The 24,958-nt window shown below is 36.1% G+C and overlaps 1 long non-coding RNA gene across 1 annotated transcript in view; it reads left to right on the forward strand.

Annotated features, from left to right (window-relative positions):
- Positions 1-24,958, forward strand: part of LOC120534940 — a 90,952-nt gene that overhangs the window by 40,509 nt on the left and 25,485 nt on the right. The window contains exon 5 of the long non-coding RNA XR_005634813.1: positions 22,848-22,948. This is a non-coding gene — a long non-coding RNA (uncharacterized LOC120534940). The remainder of the gene's footprint in view (positions 1-22,847; positions 22,949-24,958) is intronic.

A 24,958-nucleotide genomic window follows, 5' to 3' on the forward strand; every position in this document is an offset into this window, starting at 1 on the left:
ATAAAAGTTGTTCATGATTGATAAAACTGAAAAGAGTTTCCTAAACTGAAAAAGTATGAAGGCAGTCTGAAGGTTAGAGACTAAAATAGAATGAAACAGAATTAAGAAACCTTAGTTATTCTTGACTCTGATTAATTATGTTACTAGATATGCTCTCCTCACATAGTAATTACATGTATGGCAAAGTAAAGAGCCTACAAATAAAAAATGTTTTCTTACAGTGCAATGCTAAAGGGAAACCATAATCCCTGTACTTGTTTCCATACCCTGGCTGTCTGTTACATTTCAAATGCATTTTTTGTAAGTATCTGATTGACTGTCTGCATGGCAGAGATTAGGGAAAAAATGCAAGGTGGTGCCATATTCTGGTTTCAGCTTACAAAAGTATCTTTTTTATAAGGAAACCACCTTCAGTAAGATCTTTTAAAAATTGCTCACAAGTGTTATTATATATTTTTTTATTTTATAAATTATTATTTAAGAGTATTTTTTTTACTTTTTTTGATTTAAGAAAATTTATTTTTTTTACTAATTCATGTTTTAAGAAACAATATTCTGTCTAAAACTCCGTCCTAAGATTTCCCAAAATTACATCACTTTTATTTTCTCTTTTTTATTTTATAATCTTGTCTGTGGCCTTCTTAGTTTGCCCTGATCAGATTCTTTTTCACAATTTGTGATTTTTGGTTCAAACATTTAGAGTTTTACATACTTATCTCAAGAGCAATGTTTTTTTGTCATAGTCCACATCTGTTCACTCTGTCTGTAGATAACCTTGAATTTATAAAAAACAAATGCCTCTTTATAATTGTATGCTTTAGAAACATGAATTTTATATTGCACAAATTAATTCCACAGAATTTTATGTTACACTAACCCCATAACACATATAATAACACAATGATACATGTGCTTGTTATTCTTCAACATAATTTCCTTTGGGGCAGAGAAAGTTGTTTTTTTGTTAATTTTGTATTATATCTTATATTGTGAAGCGAGTCATGGATATCTTGTGTATAACCATCCATCCTATATCTTAATATTAATATTTACCTTGGGGCAATAGTTTTTCTGTCATTTCTGTAAAACAGATCACTCTTACCACAGGTTACTCCTCTTCTCTGATCTCAGTTACTTATTTACATTTACCTCATGTCTCTATTTATAGACTTATGTTGAATGCTGTAGGTTTTCTTTGTACAAAGGAGAAATAATGAGCAGCAAAAATTCAGGAGGGATAGCTTTCCTGAATTTGCATAAATTGTTACTACTATAGTTTCATTACAGGTTTCATTCAGTTACCTAACAGAATGAATACTGCAAGGAGTAACAATGTACAGTATAAACCATATACATTTGAATTCAACAAAGTATATAAAAGTGCCTTACTGTACTTTTATCATTTTTCATAAAATGTCTACATTACTGCCATTGTACAAATCATCATCCAGAGTATTATTGGTGTATTAGAAAAATAAATAAGACAAATTTTTATGAAGTAATATTTTATAACTTAATAACACCAGTTATTGTTGTATTTATTAAATTTGAACTTCATTTTATTTTTTTTCCATTGCCTGTTTTTATTCACTAGCACATAAAACATGCCATTTTCAAGTTTACTTCATTCATTTCAAGCCTATCATGGCTCTATCAGGTGCAAGGCAGAAACAAACCCTGGAAGGGTTATCAGTCTGTATCAGGGCATAGTCACAGTCACATAGTGCCAGTTTAAAATGGTCAATAAACCTAACTTGCATTAATTGTAATTATGGGATTTAAGCCCACACAGTAACTGGGAGAACGTTTAAGTTTCACATGGACATTGACCTGGCATTTAGTTTGAGCCCACACATCAGCAGCTCTAATAACTGTGTCAAAATGTTTATGTATTTGTGTAATTCAACTAGTCATTTTTAATTGAACAATGCTTTTTGTTCCTAAATGACATATTTTACTTTCACTATTTGAAAAACTATATTGTGCTCTACTTTTCAATTGATTTATTTCTTTTTGTCATCTTGAAGTAGAAACAAAGGATTCTGAGTTGGCAGATACCTTCTACTGGCTATGGACATACAGTAAACCCACTCTAACAAAAAATAAAAAGATGTTCTTTTAGCAATTACAGTTCTGATTAGCAGACTGTTGATAACTGTGCTTGTAGAGCTGGCTGTTCATATACCATAAGTAAAGCCATCTGTTTTTTTACTTATCCTGTAATTGTCCACCACAGGTCATGTGCTGTTCTTTTGCTGTATGTGGTTTTTAAATTCACAGATACACAAGCCAGCCTAGATGTGCACCCTTGCCTACTTTTTCATTTTGAATATGCTGGTGTTTTGATTAGGGATGATACTATAGATACTGCTACAAAGCATATATCACAACACATCCTTTTATTGTCTTACAGATTATTTAGGTGTGCTTACTTTTTTATTTCTCCATTGACTGTAGCTCAGAGAACTGAATGCTTTATTTTATCTAAACTTTTCAAGTAAATGGATAAATAGAGAAAATTGTAAAGTAGACAGTGGTCAGTAGATTCTGATGTTAGAGTTATTGGAAAGAAGAAAAAAAGAAAAGAAAGTGTTTGAATCTTTCCTAACTTCACAGGACATCTGTCTTTGCTAGAATATATTTTTGTTTCTTGAACATCACCCTCATGACAATGATCTTAGGGGCATATGCATATGTTAACTGTAAATACTGGTGTCTTGTTGAAAACAATAGCAGCTGGCTGGCGGGGGAAAACCACGGAACCACCTACAGTAAGTCTTGATTACTTTTTTACTGGAGGACTTTTAATTGACGTTGTATAAAGCTACTGCATAATTACCTTGCTTATTTTGAAAGGATAGCAGAATATTAATGTTTCATAAAATGCCATTTTCAAAATGACTGGGCTAATTTCAGCTTACCTTCTACTTTCCTAAAACGTCTCTAGATAACAATGTTTCCTGAATTTTATTTTGACTGCCTTTTTCCAGATTTAACAGAGCAATTCACCTGTATGTTTCAATAATTCTATGTCATAGGTAAAAGAATGGAATTAAGATACTGCATATAGGTCATAGAATACTGATCTTAACCTTGAGTACCTGTAATTGTAGATGTCCAACTGCCCACCTTTATACTCTAGTCGTATCCTTCAGGCACCATTGGCAACTATTCATTTTCTTCTTTAAACCCTTATATTTAATACATATATCAGCAATTTCCCTTTATATTGGCATAATGTAAATGTGTTTGGGAATGTAAGACTTATTATTTCAGATTATTGTCAGAGAACAGGTCCAGAGGACTGTCTAATAGTTGTCTGGGATTATGGAGTGTAAATTTGTCATTCCTAACTACCAGAACCTTAGAAAAGTTAGAAGTTTCAAAAATCTTTTACTTCCCTTCTCTAGCTGAATAAACACAGAAAGGGTTTCGTATTGTTTAGCAAAACAAGAATAAACCTCAAATAAAAGAAAAGCTTTTCTCTTTGCCTTATTGGACTTTCTTTAAAAGGATTCTCATCTTGAAAATATCCCAACACACTCCCTTTTCTTATCTCAACTCAGGTGATGCTACTTAGTGGTTTCTTGGCAAACTCCTACTGGGCTAGTGCGTCTTTAGCCCAGTTTAGTTCTTAATTTTAGGCTCACTTGGCTTATACCTAAGTTGTAGCACTGTTTTCTTTCTTACTTTGAGAATAGAGGATTATAACAAGGAAGCACATGAGTAATGTCAAAAGTCACTTAACAAGTACTACAATTACCTCCTTCTACTGCATATTCTAACCTACAATTTGGTTGCCATAAGTCCACTACATCTGTATTCAATATTTCTCTTGTGCCAGGAAGAGTAGTGTTTGAAAGAATAGCTCAATGCCAGGCCATTAGTACTCCTCTTTAACTGAACCGGGCATGGTAAATCTGCTTTGTCGATACTGACTACAAAGCATTAGGTCTAGTTCCAAAAGTTAGCTCATACTGACTTTTTTGGAGAAACCCCCATTGCAACATTCTGCAACTCACCATATCTTTTGTTACTGGAATGCTCCTTTTGCTTTGAGGAAGTTTTGTCTAATTTGACAGTCCCTGACAGACAGACTTTAGATATCTACGTATGTGGTACTGGTTGTTGTAGGAATAAACCTCAATAGTTGATCTAGATTTATTTGGGGAACAGTTCTTTAAGCATTTGCCTTGTGCTTAGTATGACTACCCTTATAATTTTTGTCTACCATATACAGTATACAGTATTTGTGGCAATGTGTTTATCTTATGAATCCGATTACTCACCTCCAGGGATTTGGCAAATCTGTCAATTTCATTGGTGTTTAGGAATTTAAATACATTGAGAATGTTGACTGGTTATTGCCTCGAATGCTACTCATATATATGATGTCTCTTTGCATCAAAGTTCTACTAGGGAATCTACTCTATTTTTTCATTATGAAATTCAGCTGCTTAAACTTGTTTATTTCATTAAGTTATTAACTTAAGGAAAGGGGTCAAGCCAAATGACAACTGTCAAATCCACTCCAAAATTATCACATTATCTTATAAAATGATTTACTAGCTTTTCACCATATGTCTTTCTGGAACAGAGATGTAATATTTAGGAGCATCTTTCCACTGAGCAGAAGTGGAAAGAAACTCATGATCAAAGAGCTAAATCACTTGGAAACGTTTAGAATTTTTTAAAACTGTTAGTGTATGAATAGAAACTTGTCTGGACATCCTTCTGTCCTATGCTATCAACTTGGATTAAGTTAGTTAAGGTAATGGATAATTTTAAAATGACATGTAGCCCTTTAGACCCATTTCCATTGTGTTTTTTTTTTGTCATTTAGCTACATAAGGGTTGTGGTGTAAAACTTGTTAGTAGAGAAATACAGAGTATTGTCGATGTGCATATACTTTATTTCAAGTCTGTATAGGTTAACCAGGGAAGATCTGCCCAGTACAAATATATATTGTAAGGAACAAAAGGGGGGTGGGTGGGGGGGGGGGGACTGCAGGGGATTTGGAAGTGTGTTTCAGATGTAGGACAAAACTGGATTGTCAATATAAAACCTACAAGATTATTGGACGATTAAATAAGCTCCACATAGATAGCTGAATCATTGTCCCTTGAGCTATGAAGAAACAGCAGGAGTTCTATATCCTGCTCTACAATAATGTATAAAAGAAATATCCTTATTTCCAGATAGCTTAATAAAATGGAGAATGTAATTTCTTTTTGATTAACATATTAATTACATCATATGGTATACTGATGGAACTAAAGAAGAAATTGGTAACCAAAATACGGAAGATGCTGTAAGAGCACTGGAAAGTTGCCTTTAATGGTCAGTCTAAGAGTTTATAGATCTCAATGGCAATAAGTTCCTTTCTAGTCTGAGTAATAATCCAAGGAACAGAACCATCTCACAATAACTATCTCCTCTCCACATGCTAAGTGCAAATATGCAACAATGATCAAAACCCTCAAAGTTCTGTAGTTTGACAGCTGGTCAGATAACAGAACTGTAGAAGTCAGGAAAAGACGGATCAACATCATGATTCAGAACTCACTGAACTGCTTAGAAAAATGCATAGGGGAACTAGAGAAGATATCTCAGACCAGGATTTCCTGCCATACTTCTGGTAAACTGCATAAAACTGATTCCTTGTAGTCAGGAAAGTGAAGAAGAGATATTACATTTTACCTACAAGCCCAGAACATTTACTTAAATAAGTTTCTGTACAAAAGTTCGTCATTGCGCTTTTCATCTATCTTTCACGACTAAAGCCAGTACAATTGTGACGTTATAAATGTGATGTCATAAAGGAAAGGAATAAAGAGCAAACTTGCATCAAAGCTCCATTTGGGCTCAAGCCTGATTCTCTTTAACTGTTTGTTTTGACAGCTATGTCATTTTAAACTTATTTTACAATGTAACCTTTGGTGTAGATTATACATTGGCCTATAGCCTATGTTTACATGTGATTTGTTTATTCATCCACCTTAACAAAAGGATAAGTGTCTGTGTGTCCGTTCAGTTGCTATGTCTCTGTCATTCCAAAATTTGGCACATCACAAACATTTTCAGTTTAAGATGCATTGTACTTGTCATTCCAATAGATAGTACTTCACAAACATTAACACTGCGTTTACGAATCCCATACCTAATAGCATATGACAGAGACATATGAATTGCACGGTGCACTGCAAACGTTAACACTGAACTTTCAACTAATCTTAAATGGATAGCACATCTAGTAAGCTATAAAAACATTACTACAAAAGAAGTTGGGTTGGATATAAAAAACCCAACATGAATCTTGAATTCCATTATTTATAAGATGTGGATAAACTGATTTGATGATGACATTATCAAAACATTATTTAGCAGGGTTATGAACTATTCTTCTTAATAAAAAAGACAAGTATTTGTGTGAGTGTTATGTGTCCGCCCAGTGCTATGTCTCTGTTATATACCATTTAGTGTGTGATTCATAAAAGCAGTGCTAATGTTTGTGATGCATATATCTGTTGGAATAAAAATTCAATTCATTACATTATACGTTCCAAAAGATGGTGCCCTGCAAACATTAATGCTGAATACACTGTGGTCTTTGTTGATTACTGAGAATTCAACCTATCTTACACAGTTAGCACAGCTAGTACTATAATATTTCAAATGAGTTCTTTAAACTGTTACAAATTGGGAGTAGGTTTGTTTCTAGAAGTAGGGTTACTGGAGCAGTGGCACTACCAGGCTGGCACAGAAAAGCTGTAAATTTCATAGGTAACCTCCAGGAATAAGAGAGACAGCAAATAATAGCAATAATACAGTCTTTTAACAAGCCCCAAAGGTGTGCTGAATGCCCTGTAGGACAATAATTAACAGTACCCGTCCAGAGAAGAGAGTATTGAAGCTTTGTTGGAAGTATGTTGTGTTCCTTTTTGAAACTAGAATTAAATTGCTTGAAATTGCTAGGAATGCCTAATCCTCTAAAAGGAGAGTGAGGCCAAGGTGAGCTGGTAAGAGTCAAACAGACATCTTGACCAAGAAAATACAGCACAGGGTTACTAGCTGGTGGAGACAGTGAAAACAAAGAGAAATGTCAAGAAGCCAGTATTATGCTAACCCATCTTATAGAGGGCAGAGGCATATTGTTATGCTAAAAGAATGAGCAGCTACAGTAGATAGTCCATGTTAAAAAAAGCACAGCTGCCCATGACCCTGCAAGAGGATCTAAAGTTGGCCCACAAACACCAACATAGTATGTTTTGAGTCAAAAGGAGAGTTTGATGTAAAGGCTGCACTGGTAGGAGAAGGAAGCAAATGGGTAGTTCACTCCATCAGACAGGCTACTGCTCAAGAAGTTTTTTTTTAAAAAGGCTCATTTGCTAAGAATGGGTATTATTGCCTGGAGGTAGTTTGCAGGAAAGCAACCAGGAAACAGGCAAATTGGATTTGGCTGAAAAGCAGACAAAAACTGGCAGGGATTAGAAATGGGAAAAGACATTTGAAAGCCGAAACAAACAAACAAACCAAATACGTAAAACGGAATCACAGTCAAGACAAAGCAAGCAAAGGTCCTAACCCAAAAGTATTCTCCAGAGGGCCTTATAGCATCCACTAACATTAACAGAATAACAGTATACATGGATATGTAAATAACTGTACCACCATCTTTTTCAGAGATGGTGTTATTACAGTATGTGGTTATAAAAGGCACAAAAAAAAACCCCACAAAACCGTGGGGCCTGGGTAACAAAACAGTAGACATGAACACAGTGAGAATATGTCACTATCATACTGAAAATAATATTTAGACAGTGAAAAATGAAAACCAAATGCACAAAAGGTAAATAATAGAATGCATATGGTTTCAAAAGTATGGATTACAACACCGGTGAGACGATTCATGTTTTTGATTTGTCATTTTCTACTTTGTACTTTGAGTTTCTATGTGTTTATTCCTCTCTGTTGTCTAATTTTCTAATAAAGGCTTACTTTTTTATTTCCTTAGATTTTACTTCCCATAATTTGGTGCAACATTTGCAATGCTAATGCCGCTTCACTGATTTATTGATCAATCTCAAATTTAATTCTGTCTTTATATGTGAAAAATACTCTGAGGTACTTGAACTGCTTCATCTGGTGTAGCTTCTCAATGTATGGAGAGAAAGTGATTTTTTTCCAAGAAAGTACCACACCCCACCTGCACTGTATTCATCTGCAAGGTTCTCTAGTAAATTGTCATAATCACAGTCTTATTAAATAAGAATTCTACCATTATCAAAGTAAAAGAATTGAATGGAGTAGAGAGAGTAGAATAGAGTACAGTACAAGCAAGACTTGAAACTCTTCAAAAACATCTTTGACTGCACATAGATTTCCTGTTCATTAATTTCCCTGCACTTCTTGACTGGCCTCAATCTTAAATTACAACCCAGCACCCTGTAAGACCATATGTTGTCAAAGAGCCCTTGTGGCCTCATGCCAGCTCATTATGGCCTCTCCCTCTCTAAGTAGAGGGCCAGGCATACCCCATCTTTACTGGGTTGCATGCCCACTAGTTTCATGGTGTATCTTGCTAATCTAGGATGCAACACTGTCTTGCATTGGCACAACTGGAGATCTCTCTACCAGAAATCCATGTACTGTATGATACCCTGGTCCATTTTGCAACACTGGCAAACAGAGGTGCTCTGTCACTACCAGTATATATATATCTTTATTTTGGAGGTTTTCATGGGACTTTATCCTAACCTCTGCCTTACTGTTGATGGCATAGCCCCAACAATTTCTTGCCAGCAGGTACCACAACAGAATTTGTGCACAAATATTTCTAAACACACCAATTGCATACTGGCAGTACCATAATGGTGGTTAGTTCTGCTGCAACCTAAAAGCTCACAGTCCAGATTACTGTCAATGTGGAATCTAATTTGCCCTTTCTCCCTATGTCTATGTTGGGTTTACACTCAGCAGTTGGGTTTCTTAACCTGTCCTGAAGAAGAGCACATTAGGTTGTTTGGAAATTCTAAGTGGGCTCAGCGTAACTGATTATAGAAGTACTGTGAGAAGGACTTATGAACCATCAAGGCTAAGGCAGATAAGTAATACCCAAAACTATGTTTATAGAGAGTGAATAAAACATAGCCATTTCCTTTCCCCGGATTTTCCAAAAGGTCCCACATAGAGCTGAAATTTGTCTTGGTAACAACAAATGCAAAGCAGGAACTAACCACAGATGGCACTGCCTGTCCATAGTAGAGCATAGTCGCAGAAACACCCATTCACATTCCAATCAGGCAAAGATAAAGTCACCAATTATGATGACAGCATGTCTTTCAACTGACTTAAGCTAGAGTTCTGTTAGAGAAACAAGGTGAACTTGAGGAGAGTGGCTAAATTCAATACACAAAGTTTTTTTCAGCCAGGACCTATGCAGAGGTCTAAGCACTCTGAAAGGACAATTCCGCATATTGTGCCACCTTGATTCCCAGACAGTTACATTTTGAGTGACTAAATGTTACTAGTCTAGTGGCGTGATTTGAAACCATGACCACAAGAAAGCTTAAAAACTTTTTTTTCTTTATTACCCAAGGATAGACCAAGGTTAGACGAGATAGCCGAGGAGGGACATGTCGTGAGAACATACTATATAAAATGTTATTTAATCAGTGCAGATCCTTTAGGCTTAATTTCTGCTTGCATCTCCAACTTTACATACTTTTATCCCTGCTTTATATTTCACGTACTGAGCAGTGCATTGTTTACTCTTGTTAAAGGTGATGTTAAAGGTTTTGGAATATTACATGTATGTTATTAATACATGTTTTATTCCCTGAATAACATGATACACTGTACTTTAAAAAATTCATCAGTTATAACTAAGCATTTTTAGTTTTAGTGTTTTTCAGTAGGCTACATGTACAGCACGTTTTCAGAACTATTTAAAAGCAAAAAATACATAAAGGAAAGTAATTAAAAATTTGTCTCTTAAATGTATTTTCCTTTTTAGTTTTGAACAAGTTATCAATGGGATGCTTTGCATCTGGTTCTGCCTGTGCTTTTGTTGTTGTTGTCAGAGAACTACAATTTTGTAATGAGCTTTTGCATCAGTTTGAACTCTTCTTTCCACTCCATTCCAAGCTGCTCACTGACTTTTCATTTTGGCTTTGTCATGTGAAGACTTAGCTCAGTATCTTGAGGCCCAATTCTCCACACTCCTGCTTCCTTGAATGTTCAAGGCTAGTTTTCATCCAGTAGTTGCAGTCTATCACAGCACATTTGTCTCACTTTCAAAGGGTTAAACAGCCTATTTACTGAGCTGTCAACATTCCTCAGCCCAACTCGTGAAAAAGTCTGCTCCAGTTTTGTTCAAGACCGACACTTGTCTCCTTGGCCTGTTGTTGTTCATGTCGTGTAATATCCATGACAATCCCAATGTGCTTTTTTTTTTTTTTGCAGGGCGGGGAATGGTGGGGTGGGGGTATTCTGTTGCGTTAAATCTGAGAGGCCATTTTCAGCCCCCAAAGAGCTTTATTTATGTGAATTTGAAAGAGTCATGTGAAGGACCCTCTACTCAAAATCCTCTTCAGCGGGTCATCCAAGTTTCAAAAGGCTTTAAACGTAGAAGCATTGATCAAAACTTTTTTCACGTTCTAATGGACTGACAAGAGTGTTTGTGCTTTAGGGATAGAAGGAGAGGGAGAGGGAGACAGAGAGCAACAAAAAACAATGAAAGCAGCACAACTCTGTTTTAAATTGGACTGACGTGCCAAGCAATGAGTGCACTTGACTGGGCGAGCTAACCCCTGCATCCCACCCTCTCTCTTGTAGCTGACAACGCACAAAGGAGGAGCCGTGGGAAGCTGTGAGAGAACACAGCATTATCCATTTTCATGGACCATATGGAAATTTTGTTTTGTGTACAGAGAAAGTGTCTGATAACAGTGACCTTAACTGCCATACGTGTTTGGTGAATAGTGTACTGAGCAAAGCCGCCTGGCTCCCTGACCCTTAGCATATGGGCATCCATTCTGGAGGAGGGCTTTCACAAACACATCCACTCTCCCTGCCATCTTGCTGGGGCACCCAGGGGATTTTGTTAGATTTGTTAATGAATCGGTCTATTGACTCATATCTTGGCTTGCTTCATTAGAGTAGATGAACACTTTTTTTTCTTGAAGGAGACCAGAACCTCCTTTTGTGCGGTGGTGTTAAATCTGCAAGGCTGTCATCTGGTTTTTGGGCTAATTTGTATTGTCAGGTTAAGAAGGCCCTTCAGTGCTCTGGGAGACTTTTGAAAAGCCCCTCTCTCTCACTCTAAATCAATTCCCCCCTCTCTCTGTCTCTCTCTTTCCCCATCTCTCCCTTTTTAAAGACCCTGCCTAGTTTACAAATAGCTGAACATTGTACACCCCAGTGTAGGCAAGCTGCAAAATGCCGGATGTGAGCAATCTCCATAGCAGCACCTGTCAAGAAAGGCTCTTCAAAGCCTTGCACCATTCACCTTAGCACTCCAGCTGACACACAGAGCCTTACAAGCTTTCACGCCACATCACACTTTAGTTTGCACCCATCTTGACAGGCTGTTACAGGCTTGGAGTGGAATCTAGTCTGTTGCTAAAGGCCAAATACAAATATGGCCTGTTTTTATTTTACAGTTTTTAAGATTTAAAAAAAAGCAGATCATATAATAGCATCAGTACCACCTGATGTTACTTTATATAGTGCCTTTAGTGTGGAAATATTTGCACATGAAAAAAATACTGCCGGTAGTTTAGTTTGAAGAATTAGTCAAAACATACAGATTTACAAGGCACACCAGAAGTACGGTTGTTTCATTTATTGTGCACACTGAACACAGGCAGAACTTCTCAATATGGTATATTTCATTTTAAGTTCACACTTTTATAATCTATCTATCTATCTATCTATCTATCTATCTATCTATCTATCTATCTATCTATCTATCTATCTATCTATCTATCTATCTGCCAGTGTAGTCTTAATAATAAACCATTTAATGTAACCCCCCCAAGTTTGCTGGTTCCCCACCTCTGACATGTTGAGTGATCCCAAAAGTCATTTCACCTTCCACTGCTCCAACTGTAAAAAAATATATGACGGTTTATACTATATCTGTTCAAATTGTAGAAAGCCTTTGGAGGGTATTCTCTATAGATAAGGTACTATATAAAATAGATGTTTTTGATACCTGTTTGTTTATCTGTTGTTCAAGACAGCCAGAGGAATATATGTTTATATGTCTTTTTGCTAATCATTCTATCTGTAACATATACACGTGGTTAAATTCCGTTACTACGAACTGCAAGGGACCTAAAAAATATTTTGTTTTAATGAAAATTTCTTTGTAATGAGATTTTGTATTTGTTGCTATAGTGCTTTCTTTAACTTGCATCCAGGCGTTTGCAATCATTTCAATAGCTTCTTTCGCGTTAATTTTAATCTTCTCCTGTCTACTAGTTATGCTGACGAGAATTTTTCTTAGCATTTCCTTGCGATAATACATTTTTAGGGTGTGAATGAAGCCCAAATCCAATGGCTGAAGCACTGCTGTGCAATTGGGTGGGAGGAATTCAACGCGAACATTATCTAAATACTGAAGCATGTTGTAGGCAGCACAGTTATCAATCAGAAGCTGAATCATCCCTTTCTTCTTCTTCATATTGTGAGGTTTCTGAACTCTTTTGGGATCCCCCCACCCCTCACCCAACGAGAATGTCACACTGAAGTGCTTACTGAACCATGATTACCGCATCTGTGGAAGATTGTTTGTCCGTTGCCGGGGCAGGGCAACAGCAGGCTCACATCGGTGCATTAAGGCACCACAGAAGCGAATCCTAAAAGATTGGGTCACGCTATAAGTCCCTGTCTTACACCCCAAAACATGAGGCTGAGTCTCAGTACTTTAGCAAAACCAGATTTATTCAGCTTGAAACAGGAACAGCATGGTTATTTATTGTATCGGGGTCTGCCACTCTAATATAAACAGACACAGCAGTCAGGCAGGGACGTGGCCAGGTTAGTGGCCAGGTAATCCTGTTACCTGCATTTATAATGTTCCTTGCATCACCCATCGAGATCTTTTCTGTTTGCTTTGGCGGAGAGACACAGCAGAGCTTTGAGCCTGTTGTTGCCCCGACAACAGATAAACAGTCTTCCAGAGACACGGTGATCACACTTTGGGATGCTCTTCGGCGTGTCGTCCAGTTAGGGGAGGTCCCAAGAGAGTTTGGAAAATTCACATTTTCTTGAATGAGTGACGCATTAATAGAAATGTTTCTTGAATGAGCATCACTGAACCACATAAAAATGGCTTTTTCGACATCTTCAAATGCAGCAGTTTGCATACGTTTGCAACCCAAGATTTTTCTTCTTTTTTTGCTTGGTCTTTCAAGAAAGTTGACAGTGTCAATGGCGAAATTCCAAATTCACTGGGAATGTCTTTTTTCTTTTTGCCGCAACTGAGAGCTGCAAACATTTAAAGTTTTTTTTTTCTAATATGAACGTTATCATTTATTTGTGTCTGCCATTTCTATAGGAGTTTTTCAAATGTTGATGAGCAATAAGCAAAAGGTATCACTGAAAACCACCGAAAACATTTAAAATATGAGCAAAGTTCAAAGAAAGACATTTTTTTACAGTGTTTCTGCTTGGGGATCGTTATGCATAACTGAGCTGCGACCACAGAACTAACTACTCTGTGGATGATTCATTCAGGCGTTTCAATGTCTTTTGGGCACTTCATTGTAATGAAAGTATCTGCTGAATGTACTTCGTAGTTACGAGATTTCTATAGACTCATGTCATATGGGGAAACTGTCAGGACCATAAAAACACTTTGTTGTTGTAATGAAAATTTTGTTGTAAAGATATTCGTTGTAACCGAATTTTACCTGTATATGTATTTATTAGTGTAAGATTAAAAACAACAGTTAAACACATACTTACTTGACTGTTGAACATTAGAACATAAAAGTTGAAGGGATTGCAACAAGGAATTGTAACTTAAAAAATAAAGGTTCTGAATGTCAGTCAATCAGTCATTTTCCAACCCGCTACTACTTAGCATAATATTGACCTAGTGAAAATCAGGATTCAGATTTGATGAGCATTCATGTTTCTTCTAGAAAACCGTACAATAAAATGTCAATTTACTCAATATAGAGTATTGTTTGTTGATTGTACTAAACATGCAGATTGCTTTTATACAATTATTGCAATAATATTAATAATATTACAACTAAAATAACTATCATACAATATTCAAAGTGCAGGTGTCTTCAACAGTGATAACTGTGATTTCTGTGCAAGCACCTAAAACATATAAATATATAATTTTGTTACAAATGTTCAATGTAGTTTTAAGGACTATGTAAATGTATTTTCTGTAATACATTGCTTACAGTTATTTACTGCTGAATTGAATAATACATACATATATTTTATTTTTAATATTGTCTAAGTTTTCTGCGGAAAATACTAATGTCTTTAACACAAATTGTATGACTATTATTATCAAGTAGTAGTGCAAAGATGCACCTTTCTCAGTGTTCTCTCGCTGAGACCTCAGCTCACTTGCAGACTCAGACACTGAAGTTTGCATGTTTCCCCCAGAATCTTTATTACTGTTTTCCTTGTAATGACAGCCCTTGTATGCATGGAAGTGCCCGGTGATGAGCTGGCATCTTGCACAGGGCTAGTGACTGTTTTGGGGCCAATTCTGTTCTGTGATGAAGTTCAGTTTCTAGTCACAAGTTGCAGATAAAGCAGATCTAGAAAACAGATTATACTGTAATTAAAATGTACTTTATGTATGGTACAATGTGATCTTGGACCATTATTTTAAGACACTATGGAAAATATTGTAGTTTCATATACTGCTAAGAGTCACACTAATGCTTCATAAAACTTTGTGGTGGTGCGTACTATCTGGCAGCACAATTCATGCATATGTGCAATATAAATCACTATGTGACAATAATAGTAATAGTAACCATGTTTTGAAAAGGTTGATATAGAGTAAATGCTATTAATAAATACTTTTTTCTCTTTTACTGGAACTATATTCCAACTTCTTAATGAATCTGTAATCTCAGTCAATTACCTTAGATTAAAAGGTCCATGCCAGGTCACCAACATTTTGCTTTAAGGCTACATTTGTCAGCTAAAGGCTGCAAACATGACTTCTGTAAAAGTGTGCTGCATGCTGAGTAGTTACATGCATATCCAGGTCAAAGGTCACATGTTATTTTCTTTTCTGAGGAAACGGGCCCGCTTCCCCTGACATACAGGCCTGTATTTGATGTGAAATGACGCAAATGAGATTCTGAAGCGACAGACTTCGGAGTGGGTGTTCTCCTCTCTAGGGGCTGCAGTGGTCTCAATGGGAGGATGCGTCAATGGGAAGACCTTGCTGTACCCACCCAGAAATGGAAAACAGACTGCTAAATTGGTGGAAACTGCAGGGTGTTCACATCAAGCACTGCATATTTTTTTATTTCTATACTTGTTTTTTTATTATTAGACTGAGCCTCAGCTGTTCTGTTTACTCCCTTCTCTACTCCTTTTTTTCTAATATCACCATCTGTGAGTTGATCTGACTTCTAAGTGACCTTTCAACTTGATTCTTTTGATTTCATTTTATTTGGTATGCTTAGCGACCTCGCAGTATGGGACCTTTTAGGGTCAAATATCCCCAAAGTCCTGGTGGGTGAGTTTCCACTGTGATTTCTGACATGCAGTAAATAACAGTAAAGAGGAGGAAGCTTAAAAATATCCTTGCTATCATGAAAGGTTGTAACCTTTAAGACACATTAGCTGCGCTTAAAAAGGCTGGACAATTATCATTCTAGTAAGGAAATAGCAAGTAGTCAGGGAGAGGCCAGGAATTATTTGTACCACCACAGAAGTTCTACCCTGAAATGGCACAGACAAGAGCTGTCCCTTCTCCTTTCCTCTTCTTTAAGCCAATGAAGTCTTTAACAGCTGTATTGCAGCTGACACAGCAGATCTCACCCGGAAGGTGTCATTGATTTTCTGCTCATCTAGTTTATTAACAAAATCATGCTTTCTCATTCTCCTTTACTCTCTTTCTGAAATGATTATTGTTTTTTGTTTTTGTTAAAAATGTGCCACGTGATTTTTTTTTTATATAACCAGGTGGTAAATAAAGTGAAAGTGAGGAGCTCAGTATATAGCTTAAAAGATTTAATTCAGTACTGCAACTTGGAGCTATTGGAGGCAAGCAAGACTACTGAGAAATATGAAGTTATTCATATTCTTGTCTATTTTTTTTACCGCTTAGTAGGTCTGCATAAGATAATTTAGCTAATATTTTAATTCCGCTTTATTGTCTGTGTGTTTTAGCAAATCCCTATCTTTATTTGTATTAATTTTGTATTTAGCAATTAGTTTAATACATACAGGCATTTCACCTGAGAAACTGTTCATAGCACACTGCGCCTGCACTCAGTGAAGAAAATATTAGAAAAATAAGTTTTATTGTATTGTATTCAAAATGGCTTTTCATGGCAATCATGATTGCCTACTGTGAATATTTTTATATTTTCCCTTTTGAATGTCTGGAAGGTTCAGTACCTTGGTCACAATCATAAAGTGAAACAGTGACAGGGACTGAAATAGCTATCTTGTGCTTTATACTTTGTTATAACAGCCCAGGTCTACAACGGATAACTGAAAAAACATATTTTGTACATAATGCTATATGGAAAATCATATTTTTACCATATTTTATATCCTTTTTAGATATTAACACATAAAAAGTCCTTGATTATAGCAAATTTGTCTATTTTCTGATCTTTATCTACCAGTCAGGTTTTATAAGGAGCCAGAGCATAAACCAACAGCATCCAATTACTCTGTCAATTCGTTTTTAGCACATTAGACAATTAGAATAACTGTTATGAGAACAGTCCATGCAGCCCAACATACTGTAAGTTATCAAAAAAAAAAAATTGACAGACTCTAGGAGGCACTTAGAAAAGATCTGAAACCAAGAAAAGAAAATCATGCCCCTTTAGTGTAATCAAATAAATTAATTGAGACATGATTTGGTATATCATATTAAAGCAATCCGGAAAAGTTAACTAAGTAATCAAAGTTTTAAAATGCAAGGGAGCAAGGTGAGCTTGCTGTTTAATTTTAAATTATTAAAATTTAAAAGTTATCCTCAGGAACTAGGAGTCCTAGACAGTAGAAGCCAGAAGAACAGACCCAAAGTAGTAGCTAGTTTCCTTATGACTCTACATCTGTTTACTAAGAGAGTAAAAATACAACTACATACTCACAGAGAAGCAATTTAGAATAGACACATGAACAGACAGCATTATTATTGGAATGAGTATGAAAAAAGTAGTTCCTTAAGGAAATCCACATAAGTACTGAGAGAACATGGAGAGTTTACTTATAAAATACTACATCCCCAAATCAATATTTGGATAGCATCACCTTCTAAGGCTCCAACATGCTGTGTATGAAGATTATTATTAACATATTAATTATGCTATAGTTATCTATTCATCATATAATATATGAATTAATTATCACACTACATAGACATCGCTTTGTGTATCCATCCATCCATTTACTAAACCTGTTTATAATACTTTTACAGTTACAAAGAGCTGAATTGTATTCTGAGCACAAGGCAGAAACCTGATGTAGACTGCAAATAAATGCAAATAAAAAATTTCATTTCAGTAAAATACAAGTACATGATTAGAAACAGTTTTCAATGGGAATTTCATTTATAAAGCTGGATGTGTTTGCCTTTATATATTCATATAAACTCTCGAAGCTACATCCTTCTTCATGTTGCCCTGTGGATCAGGCCACATACGTAGTGTTGTAGCACTCATTATCTTGTCACAAATAAACAGTGCTGCCTATAAAGTAATCACAAGGGAAGTGGCAGTGGGGAGGCATTGTGGTCTAGTGGTTAAGTAAACCACAAGGCCGCTGATTGAATTCTCACTACTTAGACTCTATGTGACCCTGAGGAAGTCAGTGAACCTTCCTGTGCTCCAATAATAAAAATAATAATTATAATATAGTATTCATGTAAAGCATCCAGGAAAGTTACACAATGTAGAATGGGAGTCTGTACAATCTGTAAAATAAAATTTGATTATTTGTTTAAAAAGAAGTTTTTAAGTCTATCTTCTGTTCAACAGATCTGATATTTTTAGTTCATCATGCAATTCACTGTTGGAACCTAGTGCACACCGCTTTTAAAAGGAAAGGGGAGAAGTATTGTACTCAGGCAAAACTAAAAACAAATGGGACAGAGAATACCAGCAGGGGTCAGTATTGTGAGGTTAGGTGGCCTATGTAAAATAAATAATTGTTTATGTTAACTTTACTGCCTCATGCAAGAGTGTGGCTTACAGTAGTTTGATTCTATGACAATCAATGGAGATTCGGATTTTGAATGTGGTACTACCAGTTTTTCTCCTCTCTTACATTTTTCTTGGATGGATTAGATCCTGTCTGTTTTGCTGCCTCTACTTATACCTGTATTCAATTTTATTTAAATTGAGCAATTATTTTTTCAAACATTGTCAGCTGGAACTAGATATTTTTATTCATTCAATAAATTCATGAATGAGTCACTCAGGCATCTTTTATTTAATATTAGATTTTATTTGAAGCCCTGAAAACATACAGTGTGAAAGAATTCCAATAACACTGAAAACTAGGAAGGAGGAAAATATTTTTATTGCACTGTATTTTTCATTCAATATTTAAAAACTACAGGGGCAGCACAATGATACACACATTAGCAGGGCTGCCTCTCACCTCCATGAATGCTGGGTTTGAGTACCAGCCTGGCATTGTCTGTATTGAGTTTGTACTTCCTCCCAGGTCTGAGTGAGTTTTTCTTCAGGTATTCTGTTGTTCTTCCCTTTTTTTTTGGTAGTTCCAGTTTGGTCCAGTATGTATAGGTATGAATGTGTAAATGTGCCCTGTGATTAACTAACACCTTGTCCAGGAATGGCTCATGCTTGCAAGATACGTTACGCTGGCTTCAGGTTTGAAGACTCTGAATTGGACTAAATTAATTTGGATGAAAGGAAACTTCCTGAAAATTCGATTTATAAAAGTAAATGAAAATACCATACTTCATGAAAAATACATTATTTTACCTTGTGACCTAATGCTGTTCCAAACAAATGTCCTCACACACCTCAAACATTCATCAGAGGACTATAAAAATCAAATATTAGAGAATAAGAATTTTTAGCCGATCTTTAAATGCTTGTTTAAATTTGTTCATACAGCTATAGAGACCAGAATTATGGCATTACAATTATTGTCAGTACAAGGTTCTATGGTACAACAAGAACTTGGGCAAATTACTTGTATGTTGATGAGTTTTTTGGCTCTTCAGCTGTGACGAGGAGGCTTGTTTTAGGGAAAAGACTTCCAAAGGCTGGATGGCTTAATGATTTCCCATACTTCTCATATGTTGAACAATAGTGACAAGTAGACAGCAGCAGCAATGGGGACTGATGGCTGCCCCATTTTATAATTTTATTCATATATTATTTACAAACTTGCTCAATAAATAATAATATTTTGTGTATGCACCTACTTCTCTCATTATTTCTAACCAAATATTCCAGCGTGTTTTTTACTATATAAATGACTAACTTCCTAATCTTTTCTAGTTTCCTTCTGTATGTTTACATGTTTAAAAAGATCTTATTCAGCAGGTCACATAGTGGAGTATAAATTAAATACCTCTATATATATTGTAAGAAGTAAGAAAGAACCACTTCAAAGAACCCCTTTTAATAGATAAGCCTCCTAAATATTGTAAAAAAAAAAAGCAAAATAACACTTGTGAAGCACCCATCTCATTACTGAGCTGAAGACTCAAACTGAAATTATAGTCACTCCTAGAAGCATGAAGTGTTCACACCAGATCAGGGCCGTCTTAACAACATTATAGGTCCCTGGGCAAAGCAGAGCACTGGGGCCCCTACCTACACAACCACTGAGCAAGTCACAACATACATAGATTAACATGGGGCCCCCGGGCAACTGCCCAACATGCCCATGCGTTAAGACAGCCCTGCACTAGACTGAAGTTCTTTAATGAATGCTGACTTCCAGATTCTCAGATGCTTATGTCTGCCCTGCACAGAAGAGGTGGGTCTTCTGTGCTGGAAGAGAAAATGACATCAAAATTCTTTCTGCCTTGTACCATCTAGTCTACAGGTGAAAGTGAACAGGAGGTAAGTGACAGTGTCTTCACTCTTTACAGAGGAGTATTAACTCCCTAAGTGCACATGTCTGACAATGTGTCTTGCAATGTGTAGAAATACAAGCTAATTCTACTGTTTTTATATAATATGTAACTACAGCATGAAAACAGCAAGTATAAATCACTATACTGTACTAATGACTGATTATATGTGCTGCACACTATATTAATGTAAATTTAGTAAATCAATAGATGATTTACTAATGAATTTACTGGTTTATATATATTAATATACTGCTATATTATTTATGTTAATATACTGCTTTGTAGGATTGTTTCTGACCCCTCATGACCCAAAATTGGATTAAGAAAGTCTCACAATGTATGTGCACATGTATGTCTTTTATTTATTTACTGTGCTTGTGGAGTTTGCATGTTGTCCCTTTGTTCTACATTAACTTTTTCCTAAAAATCCCAAAGATGTACACTGTAACTAGTTACTAATTAGCTCCATGTGAGTGTGGAACTGTGTGTGAATAAACCAAGTCTTTAATTTTTTCACTTTTAGTTCTCAGAGTTAATTTGAAATATTACACATGGATACCGAATACGTAGACATAATGTTTTTCTCTGCTCAGTCACCCCCAACCAGCTTCATTAGTTTTCTAGACATGAATATGCTCTTTTTCCCATTTTAACATTATTGCTTTTGCTTTAAATACTACCAATCAGAGATGGCATCAATTCAATACATGGTATTAGAATCAGACTGGGTATTGGAAAAAAGTAAGAACCAATTCTCCAACAAATTTAGTTGTTTCATTTGTAAATCACATACAGACTCACAGTGTCTCAAATCATATAAAACAGGTCAAATAAAAGAAACATGAAAAGTCACACTATGTAACCTGTAAAAGCAAAAAAAAAAGCATAACTGGGGAAATAATATTAATAGTTGTGTCTGTCTCCATTTCATATGTGCATTACAAACAGACTGAAGTGTTACTTGCTCCTATTTCCATTTGATGATCCACATTGTGTGCACTCAAGTACATTCTTGAGTCTTCCAGTGCTTCTTTTAAGCCACAGTACACAACTCACATATAATTCATGCTTTACAAATGCACTGTGAGAAAAAAGTAAATATACTGTATTAATAATAGTATAATTGTAAATGTAGCACTTACAGTTTTAGACTAAATAATTAATAATTATTTTCAATGCAAATATTTTAAAATAAATTTTTGGCTAATGTGACAGCTGTAGTTTGGAGAGTAAGAGGTTCTTCAGCACTCATGAAAGAAGGATTAGACTGACAGCTGAAAAAGCTGAAATGAAAATTTTCTAAAGAAAAATTTTCCCCTTAAGAAACATTGAGTAGGCAGAATTGTATTCTTTTTAATGGTTGATTTGTTAAAAAAAGAATTCATTTCAAAGTTATAAAAAGTCAGTTGTGAGTACCTTTTTGTTTATATTTCTGTATATGAAAATTAATTTCATTTTTGTTATGATTGATTTTGTGACGTTCAAATGTTAAACTAAAATTGCAATTCTGAAATTATTTGTAATTTGCAACAAAATGTTTTGATTATCAAATAAAACTAATTAAAAAAATGTTTTGTAACCAGTTGAATTCTCACAATGAAAAAAGATATTTTCATCTCATCTGGAACCTTTTTATCCATGTGGAAAAGCATGGAAAATTTTGTTCTGGTGCAGAGCGTGAAAAGTGGAGCACAGATAGAAGGCATGTACCTGCCAGCACTCTGGAGACACTTCTTCTCTGCTAAAATCCACTGGCCTGGATATATCAGCCTGCAGATCTGGGAAAAGTGAGCAGTTGTAGTGCTACCTTTGACCCAGACCGAGTGGCGCGAGGCAAAACCGGTGGTGTGAGTGTGCTGGCATGCAGTACAGTGTACAAGGCATTGAGCTACAAGGAAGAGCCCAGGAAATTGGAATGGCAGCAATAGTATTTAGAGAGGGCAGAGGACAGTACAATGTTCCCTGTGTTCCACTCCAAACGATTAAAATAAATTAATAAATATATTTTGTATGCTTCCATTTCGCAGTTTACAGAACCACATGCAGAACAAATTTTAAAGAAAATTTCTCAAAACTGCTGTTTTGCTCATCACTAACTTTAACTAATATATAAATATTTTTGTGAGTGTTTGACTGAATTAAACAAAACAGTGGGGTTGCATAAGTCATATTTTTGTTTTTCTTCCTTTTGGGTAGTAGAGTGTTTATTTCAGCAGTTTCAGCATAGTACTTTTAGATTATGATGTCCTTTGATACAAATAAGCAATTTAAAACCTAATAATTATCAAACAGAAAAAAATATTAAATGAGCTGATACTCAGCATTTCAATATCAATAGCAGAAAAAAGCAGTGCAATGCCATATCTACTACCAATAATTTTATGACTATGCTAAAATGGATCAGAGGCCTGTTATCATGTTATCAGATAAGCCTATAGAGTGCCACATTTTAGAATAAATATGCAATTTAAGGATTTCATCAAATATCAAGCAAGATTTACAAAGTTGTAATTTAAGGGAAGTTAATTTTTTTTTAATTTCTTTTAGAGATGGTGAAAAAGTACTCTGGTGTATGAAGAAAATGTGACCAAGAAAAAGAGAGGGATAAAAGAGTTTATGAATAACATGAGGAAAATTGATCTCGGCCTGTAAGTCTGTTTAATACTATACAAAGAGATATAGTTTGCATGGAAATCAGCCATTCTTATTAAACCCAAATAATATCTAATTAATCTGATTTTTTGTATCTGTTGTGTGAGAGGATTGGCTACACTATATGGATAAATCTATTTATTAATGATCATTAATATTCAGTATTGCTTTGTTCTGGAAACTGGTTGAAATATATTTGCATTGTTTTTTGAACAAATGACCCGCTCTACACACATTCCATTAACAGAAGTTGCCAAAATGCTTCTTTGCTAATTTGTGATTTAATTGAATTATTAAAATAAGTTTTCAGTAGTCAATGGATGGAATAATCTACACATGGTGCTATTTTTAACATGTGTTTTATCTCTGTTGACATTTTTAAAACAGGTAGACTAAGCCCTGATGCACATATTAATGACAACAATAACAACATTTATTTATAGAGCACATTTTCATACAAACAATTAGGTTCAAAGTGCTTTACAAGATGAAATAAAATGTTAATATAAAATATATAACAAACAAGATTAGGCAATATTATACAGTATGTAACAAATAAAAAGGTAAGGTCAGATGGCCAGAAAGACAGAAAAAAAAAAAAATCCAGTTAGGCTGGAGACAAAAATATCAAAATCTGCAGGGATTTCAAGGCCAAATGATGCCCAGCCCACATTGGGCATTCTACCTAACATGGATGTACTAAATCAGTCCTCATGGCTTTCAGGCTTCACATCAAAGAATTTGATGATGATGGTCACGTGGACATCTGGGATATCCGCCATTCAATCCATAAATACAGGGGGTAGCAGGGTACGTTGATCAGGTGAACCGGAAAAGACAGCAGAGAATCTATATATATATAATTCACTAAGGCAAGACAACCATGGAAAGCACGCCGGAAGGGGCGTGGAGTCACTAAGCTGCCGACAAGTGAGACACCTATGGCGCACGCAGGAAAGAGCCACGGCCACCAACTCCAAGACCATTGGATACGACAACAAACTCACAGAGCCACGCCCACCAATTCGGACGCGACGACACAGAAAAACCAGCGTCATTTATATTCATCTGTCGTAGAGGTCACATGCAGCTCCGACCCACGTTGACTGTTCATAGAGGCATGGTTCTCGCGGAGGTGAATCGCCATATGCAGCATGTAAAACTGTTTGCGAGGGGTATCCCATGGGATCCTTAAACATTCCTTTACAACTGAGGTTAAAACACAATGAAGTGAGCAGTAAAAAATGAGTTTTCGGTTACGACGCACGACCGCGTGCACCATAGTAAGCTGTTTTACACGCTACATATAGCAATTTGCATCCGCGACAAACATGCGTCTTCTTAGATGCTCCTGCACTTTGTACACACCCCCATCCCACCTCGTTACCACCGTGGTCGGGTGTCTTGGTGGATTATATATACAAAGGCAGCCAAAACCGCACAGAGCAATGAAAAGTCTACGTGAGTCACAGGTGCATCTGGACTGTGCAAAGACGACAACGACACGAGTGACGAGTTGGAGGTGGGCACATGAGCAGGCAGTGTATACTGAACGAGAAATCAGCAGACTAGCATGACGGAGGGAGCGGAGTAGACGTCTTTCTCCTCTCCTCCCGTTCCACCCTCTGCGCCTGAGCGCCGCACGGACGATTGTGTGTTGGTTCGTTAAAACCCAATGAAGGAGGCAGTCTTTAAAAACCAATAAGCCCTGTGCCTGTTTCATTACCGTCTCACCTGCTTCACCAATGCAGGCCCTGCAACAGTCGAGACGCTCTCTCGGCAGCTGACCTTCTCTGTGCCTGACTGGTTCACACAGTGGCACCACATGACCAGGCGGTGTGTATGCTTCGAGAACGAGGGTGGACGTGACAGGACTATCTAAGAAGAGGCATGTTTGTCACGGATGTAAATCGCTGTATGCAGCGTGTAAAACAATTTGTCGCGAATGTGAATCGCTGTATGCAGCGTGTAAAACACTGTATTGTATGTTGCCCTCTCCAGAGTTC

The sequence above is a fragment of the Polypterus senegalus genome, chromosome 9, assembly GCF_016835505.1.
Source record: "Polypterus senegalus isolate Bchr_013 chromosome 9, ASM1683550v1, whole genome shotgun sequence".
Classification (NCBI taxonomy): Eukaryota; Metazoa; Chordata; class Cladistia; order Polypteriformes; family Polypteridae; genus Polypterus; species Polypterus senegalus.